This window comes from Kogia breviceps, chromosome 5 (genome assembly GCF_026419965.1).
Source record: "Kogia breviceps isolate mKogBre1 chromosome 5, mKogBre1 haplotype 1, whole genome shotgun sequence".
Classification (NCBI taxonomy): Eukaryota; Metazoa; Chordata; class Mammalia; order Artiodactyla; family Physeteridae; genus Kogia; species Kogia breviceps.
The window spans coordinates 80,783,524-80,802,781 of record NC_081314.1 but is presented as its reverse complement, the minus strand read 5'-3'; the positions used below and the strand labels follow the sequence as shown (position 1 = coordinate 80,802,781).

General features: G+C 44.7%; 1 protein-coding gene across 24 annotated transcripts in view; it reads left to right on the top strand.

Annotated features, from left to right (window-relative positions):
- The window catches only part of KALRN (kalirin RhoGEF kinase), a 654,958-nt gene that overhangs the window by 144,095 nt on the left and 491,605 nt on the right, over positions 1-19,258 (top strand). The window lies entirely within an intron of this gene.

The following is a 19,258-nucleotide window of genomic DNA, read 5'->3' as shown; positions in this document are numbered from 1 at the left end:
TAGAAAAGGGAAAGCAAGTCAGGTGGGAGAGTGAGTGCCCTCAAGTATTTTAGGAACATGGTACAGTGGCCTTGTGGCCGATCAGGGATGAGAATCCTGTTACCAGCCTAAGTCTGGATGTTTCCACATTGGCTGTTAGGAGCCCAGGAGCGCCTTTATAGTGATTACATCCTTTTGCAGTAGGAAATATCAATCTGATGAAAATTATATACAAGATAAAATTATCCTAAGGGAATTAAACACAAATGTGGTTATTGGAAGATATATTAATTGGTCAGAAGTCAAAACAATAGAGTGGCAAATATTTGGGGGCTAGAGAGAGGACTTAAGTAGTGTATTAGTTATCTGTGTAACAAATTAAAACTTAATGGCTTAAAATAACACACATTTATCATCTCACAGTTTCTGTGGGTCAGGGGCCCAGACATGACTTACTAGGTCCTCTGCCTCATGGCCTCTCATGAGGCTGTGATCAAGGTACCCGTTAAACAATAACTCCCTATTGTTTCCTCCCCAGCCCCTGGCAACCACCTTTCCACTTTCTTTCTCTATGATTTTGCTTAGTCTAGGTACCTAAAAAAAGTGGAATCATAGAGTATTTGTTTTTTTTGTGACTAACTTATTTCACTTAGCATAATGTCCTCAAGTTTCATCTGTGTTGTAGCATGTGTCAGAATTCCTTTCTTTTTAGGGCCAAATAATAGGCTAGTATGTATGTACCACATTTTATTTATTCATTCGTCTGTCAGTGAACACTTGGGTTGCTTCCACATTTTAGCTACTGTGAGTAAGGCTGCTATGAGCATGGGGGTACCCATATCTCTTCAAGACCCTGCTTTCAGTTCTTTTGGGTATATACCAAGGAGTGGAATTGCTGTACCATATGGTAATTCTATTTTTAATTTTTTGAGGAATTGCCATACTATTTACCACAGCAGATGCACCATTTTTACCTTCTCACCAGCAGTGCACAAGGGTTCCAAACTCCCCACATCCTTGCCAACATTTGTTATTTTCTGTTTTTGTTTTGTTTTATAGTAGCCATCCTAATGAGCGTGAGGTGGAATCTCTTTGTAGTTTTGATTTGTGTTTCTGTAACGATGGTGATGTTGAACATCTTTTCGTGGATTATTGGCCATTCGTATATCTTCTAAGTGTCTTCTTCATGTGTGATTGCCTTTTATGGTAGTCTCTGGAGGGAGAGGAAATGTCTCATCCATCACTGAATCCACGCAGTGCCCAACCAGAGCCTGTTGCAAATAGGCGCCCAGTTGTTTAGTGAATGAAATGCTGAGATTTCTGATAACTTCCCCCAGCTTGAATCTCCATTAGGCAGGGGCTGAGACTAATAAACTTGTTCCTTTTTCCTAGGAATAAAAACCCTCCCACTGTCCCCTTAGAGAATCTCTTTCTCCAGCTCAACCTAGTCCACATTTCGACCATTAAAGTGACACATTCCTTTGACATAAGATGTTTCCCTGGCCATGCCTTATCAGTGCTCCACCCCTCAGTGTATCAGATTCCTCCCTAGTGGGAGTTTTGACGGAGGTGACTGTGGTGAGTGAGGGGGTAGTTTTTCTTCTGGGCGGGGCCATGGCAGAAGAGGGGAAAGATGCCGGCAGGAATGCTAGAGGCATACTATATCAGTGGATCTTGAAGACTTGGCTGTGTGGTCCGGAGCTCACCTTGGTGGGGTGGGGGATAGCTTCCTAAAAGGCACAGCAAGTGGGACAGGCATGGAGCACGTGGAGTATGCTGTCTTTAATGCATGTGGAATGGAAGCTCTATATTACTCTCCTCTCTTCTCCCCATAAAGAAGTAAATGTCTTATGTTTATAGATACCCAAGTAACCCTCCTGTTAAGTGGTGCCCTCAAGAGCATAGTGAGAGTGAGGCAGGGCTTCCACATCAGATCTTCTGAATTTAGTATCTAAATAGAGGCTTCGGTGGCACCCTGGTCACCCGTGCAGACACAGGGAATGTATGGGGCAGGAGAGGCAAGGATCTTTAGTAGCTGTTCAGACTCCACTTCATTAGCAAATGTTCCCAGGCCTCCAGTATGAAGGGGTGTCTTCACCCGGCTTCTGTTCCCCTGAAGATTTGGGTGTTGTGGGATGGGGGCCGAGGGAAGGAGGCCATGGAGAACTGACCATGAATGGTGGAGTAATAAGCCAGGAGGAACCCACTGGTTGCTGAAGAAGTCTTTAGCAAGGCTTATGGGGGATAGATGGATAGATGAACTGTAAATGGATTAATCGGAGCCCCAAGGTGGAGTGAAAGAAAGGGAATGGGCCAATTACCTCTACACTGTGGGGGTAGATCTCTATGGTTAGTGATTTATTAGCGAGTTACGAGTGGGGGCAGTTCTTCACATTTATATTTGAAGGGAGAAGAACTAAATGAGTTTGTTGAAGGGCAGTTGGGATGTTGGAGCAGAGGAATATTGGAGGAGACTCTCCAATATATGCATTTTCACCTGATTCCTGTTCCCAATAGGGTAAATAAACTGGGGGTTTTGAACCCTGACTGCAAATGGAATCTCCTAAGAAAACATTAAAAAAAAAAAAAAACCCAAGCGCAGGCCCCATTTCAGAGAAATTAATGAGGATCTCTGGCCTGGAGCCCTGGCATCATATTTTCAGGTGCAGCCAGGATTGAGCCCACAGTGTTTAAAACAACTTTTAGCATACCTAAGAATCACCTGGGCACTAGCTTCAAATGCAGATTCTAGGACCCCACCTCCAGAGACTCTGACTCAGTAGGTCTATGGTGGAGCAGGAATTTGCAGGTTTTACAAGATCTCTAGATAAATTGATTCTACAGTGTAGACAGGGGATTGGAGGATGTGGACCTTCAGGACAGTAAGAAAACAGTCCTGAGGGGTCAGGGTGTTGGAGGAGAAAAGCTCTGTAGGGAAAACATTTCTGAAAAGATTTTCCTTTAGAGCAAAAGCTGCCTTAGTTAGTATCATTATCCCTTCAGCATGGCTGGTTCTGACAGAAATTGGTGTCTAGTGCTCGAATTAGTCTCTTAATTATATTTACCTTCAGCTTCTTTTGTCTTGTGCCGGCACAGGTGGTGAGTTTGTCATCAAGGGTTTGGCATAAGGAAGTACTTTGGACAGGAGGAACAGGAGGCTGGAGCAGGTGTTTCAGAGGTGGGGTGAGTGTGTACTCTAGTACCTAGTGGCCCAAAACTCCAACCCGAAGGGCGTGAGATGTTACCTATTTGCAAGCTAACAAGTTAGCCTGGGTCAGAGACAAAGGACTTAATTTCTCATGGCAAAACCAGTAGCATGAGCTTTAGCACATTTGTGTTGCTACCCCTCACCTCCACGTCCCACAGCGGCCATTCAGAGGGGCCCCAACAGATGCTGTGTATGCACAGCTGAGGAACCACCACCCTAGGAAACCCCAGTCTTTTAAAGGGGCGCAAGCAAACCTGCCCAGGCTTTGTCCCAGAGGGAGACATTATCTTTATTACACTGGTCAGCAAACAAATCTGCTCTCTGCCTCAGAGGGAAAAGATGGTCTGGAACAAAAGTTATCAGGGCCTTTGCTTATAAGATGGGAAGAAATGCAGGACACCATGGAGGATCATCTAACACCTGACACTCAGGTCTTCCAGCGAGCAGGTGTTGCACTGAGACTATCCTGGTCTTTCTCACTATATGTCACATGCTCCAGGCAAGACTGAGCACACAGGTTCACCTTGGGATGGAGGATGGAGTGGAGAGTGTCCTGAGACAGTGCTCTAAGTACCCATAAGGGTTCAAGTCTGAAAGTGTTGATGTTGTATGTGATGTCAGCTCATACCCTTGGAGCATACAAGGGATTCCAGGAGTTTTGAAAGAGGCACAGGAAGCAGGGAGTAGAAATGCTTCTCCCTGTGACCACCCAGTTCTTGGCTCTGGAAAAGTTTTACACACGAGAGTGTATAAAAAGAAACATACAAGGGAAAAAGAGTGCTTTATAGTTCATAAGTACTTTTCCAAACTACCTTATTTTAGTCCACAATGAATTTTCCCCAACTTCTGTGCATGGGCATTGAGAAAATGTAAGAAATGAGACTAGAACCAGGTCAGGTCCTACTTACTCTAGGAAGCAACTTTTGAAGAGTTGGAAGGTGATGAAGGGATGGGATGGAAAAGCAAAGGGATGGAGGAGCAGAGGGCATTTGGAGAGACAAAGCTTTTGTGTGCAAGCCCAGAAGCTGAAAAAAACCAGGGAGCTTGGGGTGGTAGGCCTTGCCCAATTCTCCTCTGAACCCTTCCAGGGCCTCTGGCTTTGTCCCCAGCGTTTATATGTCTGAGTGCTGTCATTTCTCTTCAAGACCCTACGTGTCTCCCTTCCCACCATCACCAACACTGACATTCATCTGTGGGCAGGTTACTTGAAGCACAGTCCCACTTGAGAGGCTGGAGGTGGACCAGATCACTTCTGAAGACTCTCAGATCGCCATCAAGCTGTTCCTTTTATTTATTGATGACCCCAAGACATAATGGCCTGAAACAAAAACCATTTTATTATGCTCATGATTTTGTGGGTCAGGAATTCAGGCAGAGCACAGTGGGGGTGGCTTATCTCTACTCCGTAATGCTTGGGGCCTCAGGGGTGGTTCTGATAGTTAGAGGTGGCTGGGACCGGTGCACTAGGGCTATATGTTTGGGCCTTCCATTTTGCCTGTAGTGAGATTTTTCCCTCACCATCTTTTGCGTCTCCAACACACACACACATTGTGTCTGCTGAGGCTGGGATGTCTAGGATGGCTCTTCATACCATGTCTGATGCCAAGGGGAACAGCTGGGCTGGCCAGCCATTTTTCTCTCTTCATGTGGTCTGTCCACATGGCTAGCTGGGTCTTCCTCATAGCATGGGGGTCTCAGAGTAGTCAGGTTTCCTACGTCATGGTTGGCTTTCTCAGTGGGAGTGTTTCAGGTGCCCTGGGCAGATGCTTCAAGGCCTCAGAAGTCCTAGGATGTCCCTTTCGATTGCATTCTATTGGTCAAACAAGTCACTAAGGCCATCCCAGATTCAAAGGATGGGGGATTGGACTATGCCTTTTTTTTTTTTTTTTTAACATCTTTATTGGAGTATAATTGCTTTACAACGTTGTGTTAGTTTCGGCTGTATAACAAAGTGAATCAGCTATATGTATGCATAAATCCCCATATCCCCTCCCTCTTGCCTCTCCCTCCCACCCTCCCTATCCCACCCCTCTAGGTGGTCACAAAGCACCAAGCTGATCTCCCTGTGCTATGCGGCTGTTTCCTACTAGCTATCGATTTTACATTTGGTAGTGTATATATGTCCGTGCCACTCTCTCACTTTGTCACAGCTTCCCCTTCCCCCTCCCCGTGTCCTCAAGTCCATTCTCTATGTCTGTGTCTTTATTCCTGTCCTACCCCTAGGTCATCAGAACCATTTTTTCTTTAAGATTCCATATATATGTGTTAGCATATGGTATTTGTTTTTCTCTTTGTCTTACTTCACTCTGTATGAGAGACTCTAGGTCCATCCACCTCACTACAATGGCCATCATCAAAAAATCTACAAACAGTAAATGCTGGAGAAGGTGTGGAGAAAAGGGAACCCTCTTGCACTGTTGGTGGGAATGGACTCTGCCTTTTAATGGGAGGACTAGCAAACAATTTGTTGCCATCTTTAATCTACCACACTAGGTCTGGGCAGATCAAATCCATATCTTCAGGCAGGGGCCTGGGAACCTGTGTGTTTAACAAATGACCCCAGGGAACTCTTGCTATGAGGAAAGTTTGGGAAATACTGCTATTGAGAGCTGGCTGTTAAAATAGAATTTGTGTTTGCCTTGAACTAATTGTATGTGTATAAAACTTAGGTTCTCCTGAAAATTGTCAACGTAGGTACTTTTATTCTTTATTGACCTCACCTAGAAGTTATTTGATATTTGATCTAATTTTACCCCCTTCATGATGGTCCTGAGACAGCTTGCCTTCATATCCCCCCTCCCCCAACTTCTCCTGCCCTGTCCTGTTTTGCAGGGCACCAACCCCTGCAAACTGCATTTCCCAGGCTCCATGACATCTCAGCTCCTAGCTGAGTTTGGTCAATGGAAGGCACTGGCAGGAGACTGAAGTGTGGAGAATAAAAGAGGAGATAGGAGTATCCCTCCCCTCCCTCTCTGATGACTGCATTTTCTGGGTGAAGGAAATTAGGCTCACCTTTCCTGGTTCCTGTTTCAATGGGTGACCCTGGCTCCTGGTAATCTCTGGGTTTCCCCTCCATCCCATTTGGTTTCTTAGCTCTTCTGTCATTTGGATAACCAATTTCCTGCATTGAATTACCTCCCTTTTTAATTCTTAGAGTAATTTTTGTTTATCTGTTTGGGCCCTGAATGAAATATTTTTTTATATGCTGTTATAAATTAATCTTTAAGATATTTTATTAAGTGAAAAAAGTAAGATTAAAAAAAACCCTGTATATAATATACTACCTTATAATTGAAAAAGGAGGGATAAGAATGCATATATATATGTGTATATATCCATACATATATATTTATATATAATAAAGATACATATTTATATATACTAATCCCAAACCTAACAAAAATCACTCAAGTGGGAAAGAAGAAAGAGAATGGAGAAGATAGAGAAGGTAGACTTCTCTGAATGTATTTTGCTTTGTAGCTGCAATTTAGAAACAAACTGAGTGTTTTATCAAATTATAAAACAAAATTAAATTTAATAAGCAATTCCTAAAAAGAAAAAAGAAAACCAAAATGAATGAGTGAACCCAACCAGGTATCAAATTGATCGCATAACCACACTGAGGAGAATGATTTTAAATGGCTTTAAACTCTAATTTGTCTATACATCCCTAGAGAATTATACCCTAAAAACAAAACAACAAAACTCTGAATGAAATTTTTTTTTTTTTTTTTTTTTTGTGGTACGCGGGCCTCTCACTGTTGTGGCCTCTCCCGTTGCAGAGCACAGTCTCCGGATGCGCAGGCTCAGCGGCCATGGCTCACGGGCCCAGCCGCTCCGCGGCATGTGGGATCTTCCCGGACCAGGGCACGAACCCGCGTCCCCTGCATCGGCAGGCAGACTCTCAACCACTGCGCCACCAGGGAAGCCCTGAATGAAATATTTTAAAAATATTTTTTCCTAATGTAACCCTTCTTCACCACCAAGCTCACTCCTACTAACTCCTCTACAAATAGAATCCAATTTGACTTTCATTCTGGAATTTCTTTAACATGCAATTTCTTGCATTTCCAAAAGGGAGACAGAAAACTAAATGGAAAAATAGCAATCTTTAGTAGTCCTACCAGCCGGAGATAACCCCTCTTTAACCTTTGGTATATTTCCTTCCAGTCTTTATTTTCCTTTTTTCTTTAATATAGTTTCTCCAGTATTTTTATGCACTTTATACATAGTTGAGCTCACACAGTATATCTATTTTTGCATCCTATCTCTTTTAGCTTGACATTTTATCATAAGCATTTTCCCATTTCTTTAGAATTCTTCATAAGCACCACTTTTAACTTGTGAAAAGAGCCAAAAAGGTAGAACTAGGCAGAATTCTGACTTTTGAAATTCTGTACCCCAGAAAGAGGGTGCCAACCAGAGTTTGCATCTGCATCTCTCAAGCTCATTGTTCACTAGTGCTTGCAGTGCCCATGGCATAGTGGGAAAAGTGAGAGAAAATGATCCAGGAGCAGGGACTGGTTCGGAAGCCATGAGGTCACATATGAAGCAATTAGAGAGAAATAGGAGAGGTTAAAAAAAAAATCCGATGCTAGGTAGAGTCCTTCAGACTATGAGTGTAATAAAAGAGCAGAGGAAGGAGGGATCAATATGAGCTGGACTGGTCCCCCAAAGTCTCTTCCAGTGATGCCATTGGAAGAGTGAGTCACATGGGCATGGTTCAAGTAGGTCTGGAGGAGAGGGAAGGAGCTCCAGGGCAAGGAGGGTACAGATTAAGGGCTTTGGAGTCAGGCAGACCTGGCTCTAGTCCTGGCTCCATCATCTCTACTAGCTGTGTGATGATAGGCAAATTAGGCAACACTTAGGCTCTAGTTTCTTGGTGGTCATGATGCTACTGTCTACTTCTTGGAATGAAATGCAGTATCCAAAAGAGTTACATCCTTATTCCTTCCCACTGGGATGAACACTTGCCTCCAGGTGATCATGGAAGCAAATAATCTTCATGTAAGCACTTGCCGCTGGTTGTCACCTATCGTTCAAAATGTATCTCCATGTTACTAGATGCATAAATGGTCTGCCCTACAAGAGCAGGAGAAGTTAGTATCTGAGTTGAGTTGTGATATGTATCTCCTGGTGCAGCTGAACCCAGGGGGCACTGAGCCTTCCACCAGTGCTCCTTGTACAATAGGTGGCTCTGTAAGGCCAGGGCCTCTGGGTCAGTGTGGCTTTTCAGATTTCAGCCTGGCCCTGTTCTCTTTCTGGATGGGCCCTTATCTATAGCTTCACGGGAAGAGGGTTGTATATTGGGGAAAGTGTGTTTTCTAAGGACATGTGTTTTGAGGACCCTGAGCTGGCAGACCTGAATGTCAGGAAGAGAAGGGAGTGAGGGCAAGGGGGTAGGTGGAAGGTTGGGGGAGTGACAAGCATGTGAACATGTGTATGTAGTTGTTGCAGATATTGCAGACTGGGGTATTACCGTCTGTGGACCCCAAATACCTTTAGATTCTGTTTGCAAAGTCGACTTGTTATTACTACTAGAAGAGATGTGGGAAGAAGTAGTGAGAAGGTTAAAACTTAGGGAGAAACCACATCCACACATTCAGAGTTGTGAAAGAACTTTTCCTGTAGCCCCACATTAATTACCTTTTCTTCTGGAGCTGCTGAGAGCTTGCTTATCAAACCTCACAGGGCCTCGTTCTCCCCGCCAGAGTCCCTCACCTTCCTCAAGACCTCCTGTGTGACGTGGTCCTTGGGATGCTGCCTGCTATAAACTGATAGGCTGTCCATTCCCCGGTTGTAAGGATCAAAATGATGGTGCATGTTGAAGTGCTTTATCAATGATGGAGAGGAGGCTCCTGGAGCGGGCCCTGACCTTCTAAGAGCCCTAACAGAGTAGGTTGCCATTTCCAGATCCTCATCCTGAGGCTCCCTGTGTGGGTAGGGTGGGAGGATGGAAGAAGTCTTTTTCTTCTCCTCCCCAAGGGCCTTATAGAGCCACCTGTCTTATCCAACCTACCCTGAAAGCAGGTCTTAAAATACAGAGCCTCAGTGCATCACTGCACTTGGATGCTTGTTCCTGGGCACAGAATTGGCTCCACAAGAGCCCCTCTCTTTGCCTTCACTCTCAGCTACCTCTTGACTCCCGAGTTTAGCAGCGAACGTGGGATGCTTTGTCCACACTTCTGCGCAAAACGGACAGCTGCTGAAACCTGAAAAGGCCTGCCTACCTGCCAGAAACCTAATTTCAGACAGTCACATTAAACTCACCTGCACTCAGTGCACTCCTATAATTGTTTTGGTTCTTGACAGAATTGCTCTTTTGCCTTGGGAAGAGGCAGAGCTCCCCAGAGCCCAGAGGGAGGGAACTGGGGACCTTTCTTTCATTTGCCAGCTTTGTTCTCAGGGCATGAAACTCTTTCTCCAACTGTCCACTCTGAATACTGGGAATAAATGGGAAAGGGGGTGGAGTGTTTTCCATGACTCCACTGGTCTTAGCCAAGAACCCTCAGTGATGTCTGCACAACGTACGTGGTTCTCTCCCAATCTGTGTGGCCTGAGTGAGCATCCCTGATTTACTCATTTAATTCCTGGCCCAGAGGAGGTTGTGCGTCTCCGACTGGGACAAGCTGCAGGTGGGGTCCTGCTCAGGGTCAATGCTCAGGTGAAGGTTTATTTTAGAGGCCAGTTGGGTGTGTGAAGTGCTCTGAGGAAAGGTGAGGTGCTCCTCCCATGAGAGGTGTTGCTGCTGTTATCGTTGGTCATGCTGATAATAATGAGGCTGCTGTTGCCTGCTTCTGAGATTGGAGAGATCTAAATCCCAGTTCACGGACTGAGGACAAGAGAGAAGGGCAGTGGGGGGGACGGGGGCAGCACTGACAGCCAGGAATCTTCTGTAAGCTCACATCAAAGAAAGTCCTCAGCAGCACACTCCCTTAGAGCTTTTTCTGGCTGTATTGAAGTTGGCCTTTCTTGTCTTCATTTCTGAGGGCAAAAGTGCTTTCCTGTTCTCCTTGGCTATTCATTTCTGAATCTTTATCTCATTCTCTTAATCAGTTAAACACATACATATTGCAACTAACACAACATTGTAAATCAACTATACTTCAATTTTTAAAAATACATGTGCATATAAAACATATATATAAACATAACTATATAAATGTATGAATAACAAAAATAAAGCATGCATGCTTTATAACCTGTTTCTTAAAACCCCAAATTGTTTGTAAACATCTTTCAATATCATATTTCTACAAGTTTCTTTTAATGGCTTGATAGTATTCTATATTATGAATACATCTTGATAATGACAACACAACTGCTAGCTAACATTTATGGAACGATTTCTTGCTATATAGTGCTCTAGGAATATATCAAGCACTCTGCTAAATAATAATACCAGGAGGCAGTTACTATAATTATGCCCATTTACAGGTGAGGAAATAGAGGCTTAAGGAATTTAAGTAATTTTCAAAAGGTCACACAGAGTTCTTGAGTAGAGCATTCTGATTTCAGACCCCACACACCTAATAATTATACTGATACCATGATTTATTTAACTGCATTCTTATTGAACATTTAGGATTATTTTAACTTGAAAATTATAAACCCTTGTTTAGTCTTTGCATCCATCCATAATGGTATTGTTGACTAGATTTGCTTTATATCATTCTAGTATATCTGAAGAACATGGTATCCTGCAGACTTATAACAGGTTAAGCTTTTTATTTGCATTCTGTGTTATAATTTTTTATTTGGTTTCCTGAACATCCATGATGCTGGGGGGAAGGGGCCCACCTTCCTCAGGTGCTTTAATCAAGACCAGCCCTCTTGCTTACCAAGCCCTTGCCTCTGGCCGCTAAGAGCAGCCCTGGGTGCTGGTTATAAACAGACACCCAGAGTGCGGTCTTCTCCTGTCCCCACGTTTGCTCCCAAACCACTTTCACTTGATTTTGTCTCCTGGACTCCAGACTCTGTCATACCATACCTTGACTTAGTCCTGACCCCTGTCCCTCCCAAGCTGTGGCACTCTTCCAGCTATGGGTGACATCTTTCCTGGGTGTTCTTTGCTGGGCTTACTAACTCCAGCCTAGCCTCAGCATCTTGCTTGACCAGAATGTGAAGATAGTTCATTCTAAAGGCCATTTCCAACCCCCAGTCCTCCAGCAGGTACCTGACAGGGTAGGGCTCATCCTCTGCTCTGACCCCGAGCCCCTGCAGTGTTTGTTGTTCATAGGAAGGAGTTTATCTTTTTTTCTTGCTATACAGTTTATCTGGGAATGTTCCTTCCCCTCTGCCAGCTAGTTTTCTTCATTGCATCTTCAAAGATGCTCCCCAGCATGTCCCCCGACCCGTCTTCAGCTGCTTTCCACTATTTCCTACTGGAGTGCTCTCTACCCCTCTCTCTGGCTCACACTGAGTGACTCAGGTGACAGTTCCATGAACTGTCCAAACAACAATGCCACATTTATATAGAGCCAGAGAAGTGGACACATAACCATGAAGCATTACTTCTCTTTTTAGCTATATTTCTGATTGTGCAATTAAAGGCTTTGTGCAGCATGTAGACAGGGGTAGATTTTGGGTGGCCAGGGGAGCTTTCCTTGGCTTACTCCTAAAGCTAACCTAGGCTTGGGAACTGTCTCGAGTGTGAAGCACACAAGGGCAGGCATGGGTCCCGGACAAGCCTGGGTTTGATTCCACACTCCATAACCCACTATGCATTTGTGCGACCACAGTCAATTCCTTAACTTCTTTGAGCCTGATTTCCTCATCTGAAAGGGGAGAATACCTGCTTCACAAGTTTATTGTGAAGATTAGATTTCCAGAAAATGTATGTCAAGTCCTTTGGCTTCCCACAGCTTGTCACGTAGTAAGCGCTCAGTGTTTTTTCATTAAAAGCTTCTGAGTGAGAGGGATCAAAGAGACAATTTGTGTTCTCACTGTTCCAAAAGCTTCCCTGTGGGAAGGATGAGCTGAGAGTGGCCTGGCTGGGCCACGTGGGGCTTCTCTCAGGGAGTGCAACCGCTCTAAAACAAAAGTTGTGACTGACCTTGGACCAGGAGTGCTTATTCTGGGTCCATGAGTGGGCTTTTTCAGAAGTCTATCCAGCTCCTAAAATTGCATGGAAATTTTGTGGTTGTATGCATATGTGCATTTGTGGCTGGGATGAAAGTCTGTGGCTTTCTTCAGATTCTCAAAGGGGTCATTGACTCCAGAGAGGCTAGGAACCACTGCTTTACAGGCACCTTTGGCTTCTGCATCCTTTTCCTCCATCAACAGTGGCTGTGGGGCTGCAGTGCGCAGGGCCTGGGAATGGACTTCGGGGCCTCAGGTAGACTCAGGGAGTCCGTGGAAGTGTGATGGATCAGGTAGGAGGGTCAGGGGCAAGGTACCAGGGGTCAGGGCAGGGCAGTAGAATGGACTTAAGGAAGCTAAGAAAAGGCCTGAGAGGCCAGAGGCAGGGGGACTTTGAAGTCGAGTCCAGGCTGCCTGTGTGGCTGTGGCACTGATTCCCTGAATGGGGGGGCCCAGATAGTGTCTGGCATTCACTCTTGCTGCTTCCCATTTGCCTTCTGCTTTCCTTGCACCAAAAGTCCTGCCTGTTAGAAGTTCAGAGCTCATTTCCCTCTCCTTCTTACACCCCTCACCCACCTCAGAAATGCAGAAACATCACCCCCAATGCTGTAGATTTCAGCCTCCCTGCGTCTTGCATCCTAAGAGATTTGTGCTAAATGGCTCAAATTCTACCCTCCCTGGGATCTGTGGAGTCCTAATTGGGCACCCACCAGAGTGACCAGCTGTTTTCTGTTTCTACTCCGGAGAGGGCAAAAAGAAATGTACAGACACTATAGTAAGAAGAACTGATGTTTTGCATTATTTATTTGAATATCTTTTATTAAGAACTTACCATGTGCCTGGCATCATGCTAGGTGCCGGGGATGCAATATCGAATTAGACACAGTCCTTTTTTCTTAAGGAGTGAAGGGTCTTGTGTGGGAGTCAGAACAGTGGCCAGGCAATTACCACGCAGGGATAAAAGTGTTTTGCTGGAGCAGTACGTGGTCAGCCTGAGCAATGCCGAGCCTGTGCAGCAACCTGCAGCAGGGGGTTAGTTGCAGACGTGCCAGGGAACTCCAAGGTCTGTCCCTGCAGTTTGAGGGGGGTGGAGTGAGTGCTATGGAGCGGGTGACCCCTGGAAGCCATCTTCTATTCTTGGATTTGGTTTTTTAGAACCTCTTTTGGGTGAGCTTCGGGAGAGCGAGATGCACGTTCTATTGGCAAGAGTGAGAGGTTCCTCATCTTTTTCAGCCTTTTATGGTGTTTGCCAGATTCCCCATGACCTATCTTCTCCTTTTGCATTAATCTCAATTTTAAATAGGGAAAGGATCATCATAAACAGGAAAGGTGGTGGATTGCAGCAGAAACAGTCAGGCATGCAGTGTAAGAGTGACCAATGGTATAAAGAAAAAAGCCCTGATTTGAGACTAGAAATCTGGGTTCAGAATCTGATCCTGCCACTTATAAGCCATGGGACCTTTGGCATTAGCCTCTCCTTTATCTTTAATAGTGGGATATGTTACCTGTGCCTTAGGGAATTGTAGTGAGGAATACATGAGAGAATGCATGTAAACGTGACTCAGTATGTTCAGTGGGAGGGGGCACATTTGGGAGTCCGAGAGGCTTTTCTGAGACTGGGGTAAAATTTTTCACAGCCCTTCACATTTGAGAGGGTAGACAATCAAGAGGCACCCTACATCATCCCTCTTGGGAGGGTGTGAGTGTTCTTTTGATTTGAGAATCTGTATGTATGGCACAGATACTGCAGACTGGCGTACTTAACATCCATTCCAAAGATCTTCTCCCTTTTCTTCCTTTATTATAAAGGGTGGAGAGTGAAATACTTACAATGGCAAGCTTCCCTTGCCATTAAGGAAGACCATGTGACACGATTCTATTGATATGTAGGTACAAGTCAATGGAAAGGCCTTCTCTTCTGAAGTAAAGATAAAAACACCCAAAGAGAAAGCTGTTTGCTTTTTACCCTTCTTCCTTCCTGGAATGGGGCCAAGATGCCAGGAGGTCTTGCAGCCATCTTGTGACCAAGAGACAAAAGCCGTGTGCAAAGGTGGTGGATCAAGAAGATAGCCACCATTGAAGCAGCTCCAGATTGCCAGCCCCAGACTTCTTGTTGCTTGAGATATGTAAGCACTTTACTTTTTTTTTTTTTTTTTTTTTTTTTTTTGCGGGCCTCTCGCCATTGTGGCCTCTCCCGCTGCGGAGCACAGGCTCCAGACTTGCAGGCTCAGCGGCCATGGCTCACGGGCCCAGCCCTCCGCGGCATGTGGGATCCTCCTGGACCGGGGCACGAACCCGTGTCCCCTGCATCGGCAGGCGGACTCCCAACCACTGCGCCACCGGGGAAGCCCGCACTTTACTTTTTAAAGCCATTATAGTAGGGCTTTCTGTTACTCTCAGCCAAACACAATCCTAACCAATGCAGCATTGTGAGGTCTGGGAAGTCCCAGCTGAACTGGGGCTCAGAGGGTGGTGGAGACATTGTGTGGTACAGGCCATCCTTCATAGCAGGAAGAACAATGGCTTTCCTTGACTCCCGCTGGCTGAGCTCCTGGTCACTCCAGGTCTTGGCACTCCCCATCGAAGACTAGAGTCTTGTGTGCTTTCTTTTTTAACAGACATTACTAGTTTTCAGAACTTTTCTCTTCCTGGAGAAGAATCCTTAGGGAATAATGAGGATTTAAAATGCTATCCTCATCAAAAAAGTATTTACAAAGTCCTGGTGTAGGCTCTGTTGGGGTCTGTATAGGTTGGTGGGTGTGATTTCTGTTCTTCCAAAGCTCCTGATGGGAAGGGAGAAGTGTAGAGCTGCCCTTGGGAACTCCAGATCTAATGGAGGACATCGAACATAAACAATTGATAGACTTGGGAATATTTACTTTTGGAGAATGTTTAACTTCTAAGGACATGTAAATTAATTTGGTACGAATTAAATCCATAAATGCAGCCAAGGGAGTTACTCCAATGATGTGGCTCCCATCTTGGGAAGAAGTGGTTTTTACCTGGGCTATCTCCTTGTCTGCAGTTAGACTTGGGCCTTGGAGCTGTGACCAGGAGCTGATGGAAATGAGGATCATCCAATCAGCAAGCTAGGGCCACATGGGCATTTCCTGTCACATTATCACTCTTGCTCCCTCCCCATCTCCTATGTCCCTTCACTTGCAAAAAAGGGGTTTGGGGGAGTGGAGAAAACATGATGTGTTCAGAGCTAGCTCACACTGGAAGTGTGAAATCCCATATGTTTGGTGTACTTCATTTACATGGAAGTGATTTAGAAAATCTCTCTGGGTTGATAAGTGGCAGTCATTCCACCCTACTCCTTTAATGAGGGTTTGGGTAACCTAATTTTTTTGAACCCTCCCTCCTTCTCCTGGTCTCTTTCCTTCACTTTTTTTCAGGCTGCATTTTCACAGACTCCTCCACCCTTCCCCTCTTCCCAAGCCTGCCTTCTCCAATGCACGGCCATTGTTTGTCTCTCCTGTGATGATATCTCACAACAGATACAACTGGGGTCCTTCCCTCCTAATTTTACTTTCTCACCTTTTCTTCAAGACACACCTCTTTTCCTCTCTGGTGGGGAACAAAGTGCCCTTCCCTTAATTCCTGAGACTCTTCCGGAGTCTCTGGCGCTGTCATGCTGCTGTGGTCCTCCATGGCTGTCCTGCTGCTCCTGGCTGGCCCTGGCTTGTTCCCAGTGTGTTGTGCCAGCTGGCAGGCTCCACTCTCAGCTTAGCTTGTTTCCTGTACTCCCTGACATGTCCTGGTGGCGGCTCGAGTCCCATTAATGTTTTATGTGCTGCCCCCAGGAGCCTTGGTTGCAGCTCAGGGGAAGTTTCCCATCCCCCCTCCTCCTCACTGCAGAGCTCTGGGGCTGGAGAGATCATTTTGTTTCCCAGAAACTTGATGTCATCTGTCATCAAGTCTCCAATTAGCGGAAGCTCAGTGTAGCAGTTTGGGAGTGCCAACCATCTCCCTGACCCAGGAAGGAGGGAAAGCTCCCGGGGACAGCAGCAGACTGGCTCGTTATCCCTGAGCTGTCTGAAGCTTCACATTAACCCATTCTCCTGGGCTCTTCATTAGAGCTTTCTGGCCAGGACAGGCTCTTTTTGATTGTGCCCATTTGTCAGGATTCAAAATTAAGACCAAAAGAAGCAGAAGGCTTGTTCAAGGTCATGTAGCGAGTTGAGGGCAGAGCCAAGTGAAAGCCACTCTCTTGATTTTTGACCGGGTGCAGTGATGAGCCTTCTCTGTCATCCTCAGAAGATACTGTGAGCCCCGCTGTAGGCTGCTGCAGGAGAAGGAGGTTGGAGGCACCCAGGCAGCAGCTTCTGTAGCTTTCTGTGCTTTGGCATGGGGTAATGTTCCCAAAGCAGGGTCAAAAAGAGCAAGTAATAATAGAGCAGTAACTAACAATGATGTTCTCTGTGCCAGGAACTGTGGTACGTGCTTTCCGTTCTCCAACTGCCTAGCACTTATGGCATGACTCTCCCCATTTCACAGATGAGGATTCAGAGGTGATTGTCACTCACCCTCCAAACATAGCTAATAAGTGGCAATTACTCTTCCTCCCTTATATTCAGAGTCCTGCTAGATCTGGGTGTAACCTCTTCAAAAACTGTAATCCCCTTCAGACCCTCTGCTCGAAGTGTTTTTCCCCCTCCCTGGCTGTACTTGGGTTGGTTGGTCAACCTTATTTAGGTTTCTTCTTAGGATCCTTTAATCCTTTAATAATAATTATTGCTTTGATGTTATGCTTTTTGAGTCTTTCAGTTCAGTTCTGGCAAACACACGGTTTCTTACACTCACTGAACCTAAATCTAGACACCAGCATCTATATTTAAAAATTTTTTTCAACCAAATTTGATGATAAGCCAGGTTTGGAAACAACTGCTTTAGGCCACAAATAAAAGCATCAATTTCTTTATTTTTCACATGGGGATTATTTTCCACAGGGGGAGTGCTTACTTAAGAAAAAAGTGAATGCAGGCTGACTGCCCCTAACCACTCTATAAGCTTCTATCCTCCTTTCCCCAAATGTTGTGTATGCACATGCTCGTCTAATTAAGATGCACTTTGATTACAGAAGGTAAACCGTGTGCAGCTGATCAAAGGAAATATTCCAGTCATTTATCTTTGGCTTTGGAAAGCATCATGTGATTTTTATCTTTTGCTTTGGATTATCTGTGCATTCATGTGCTAATTACAGGTTTGGGGGTTTAAATTTTTTTTAAAAATAATCCCTTTTTCAGAAGTGACCTCAAGAGGCTTGTAATGCCTCCCTCACCCCTTAGTTCAAAACTAAATCTCTGAGATCTTTCTTTCCATAGCATTTCTCTCCACATTGCCCCAGAGTTTAACTGCCTCCCCTCCTAAACTGGTGGTGTTCTTCCTAATTGTTTCTTACCAGTTTGTTAGGAGAACTCTTATGGAACTGTCAGAAGCTTGAGCCAGGTTGAGGGACCCATACTTCTTCCTCATTCCTTTGTGTCTTTGTAAGATTTGCCTTTACTTTTGTTAAGTTTTTGTTTGCAAAGTCTGCTGTAAGGCACTTTTTCCTTCTACTTCTTATTCCTGAAATCTCAACAGAACAACAGTGTTGCCTTGCCATATTGGTCCAAATAGAAAGGTGTAGTTAGTGATGGTAAATGTTTCCAAGGAGGAATGAAAGCCCTGAGAATAGCATTTGTAGCATTTGCTGATTTCCATTGTGTAAATACTCCTATCTGTGGCAGATTTCAAGCTGCCAACGTGTTTCATGACGAGCTGAGGAAAATCCTGACAATTACTGTTGGCTCTTGAGAGCCAAAGCAGCAGGATCTAGCACACCACCAGGCGTATTTAGCTGTTTAAGGAAGCACTCTCATCAGTTATAGGTTTTACATCAGTGAAAATCATTCTTACGGTTCTAGTTACCAGTTGTGTGAACTTGGCCAAATCGTTTGACTTCTATGAGTCTCAGTTTCCACACCCGTGAAATAAGGTAATGACATCTATCTTGGGAAAGAATATGAGAGGATTTAATGAGGTAATTACTATAATCATAATATACATATAAAATATTATATGTTACAATTATTACATATGGATATGGCATATGTTAGGTGTGAAGCAAATGATTATTCCCGTCTGTGGCAGGATTGAGACACAAAGTTGAGACCAGAGGAAGATTTGAACTTTGCATCTAAATGGAAACACGTGCTGGTGGTTGCCCATGCAGCTGGAGCTAGGCTGAGTGAGAGACAAGACCAAGGATTTAGATTTGGAAATCAGAATGTTAATAGTGCTTTGTGTTAATACTGATGTCTGAAATGTACCTGGTACTTTCACATGTGTTTGTCAGAGGCGTGGGAATGGATCAGCTCTTTCAGGGAGGAGGATGGAGAGCCCAGCTAACTACTAAGTCCTAAGTAGTTCTAAGTCCTCCTAAATTTCCCCCTTTTCTATGTTAATTGCTCTCCTTCTCTTTGAAGTTCTCCCACAGTTTTGGTACCCACATCACTGCCATATCCTTCTTGCTTTTGAAAGAGACCTGTCCACCCTTTACACATTAACACTAAACAGAAAATTTTGGAATGCAGAGAGAAAGTAATTTCTTCAGTCTGCACAGTTTACCATCATGGTATTTCACCCAAAATTATGTCAACAATGTCAACATTGTTCTGTGCTAATGGGTCAGCATAGGTTAACTACTGTAATAATCTGCAAATATCAGGGGTAACGTAATAGAAGCTTATTTCTTGCTCATGTCACGGTCTACTCCAGATGTTCCACTTCTATTCAGTGACTCTGCCATACCTTGGAGTCCTCTAATGGAACCTCTGCATCCAGCCTTCAGAAGAGGGCAGAGAGAGTGTGGAGGACACACGTGTGGGACGATTTCAGGGGCCAGTCCTGAAAGTGGCATATAACACTTCTGCCCACATTTCATTCGCTAGAGCTCAGTCATGTGACTGCTCTGAACTGCAAGAGCAGCTGGGAAATAAAAGAGTT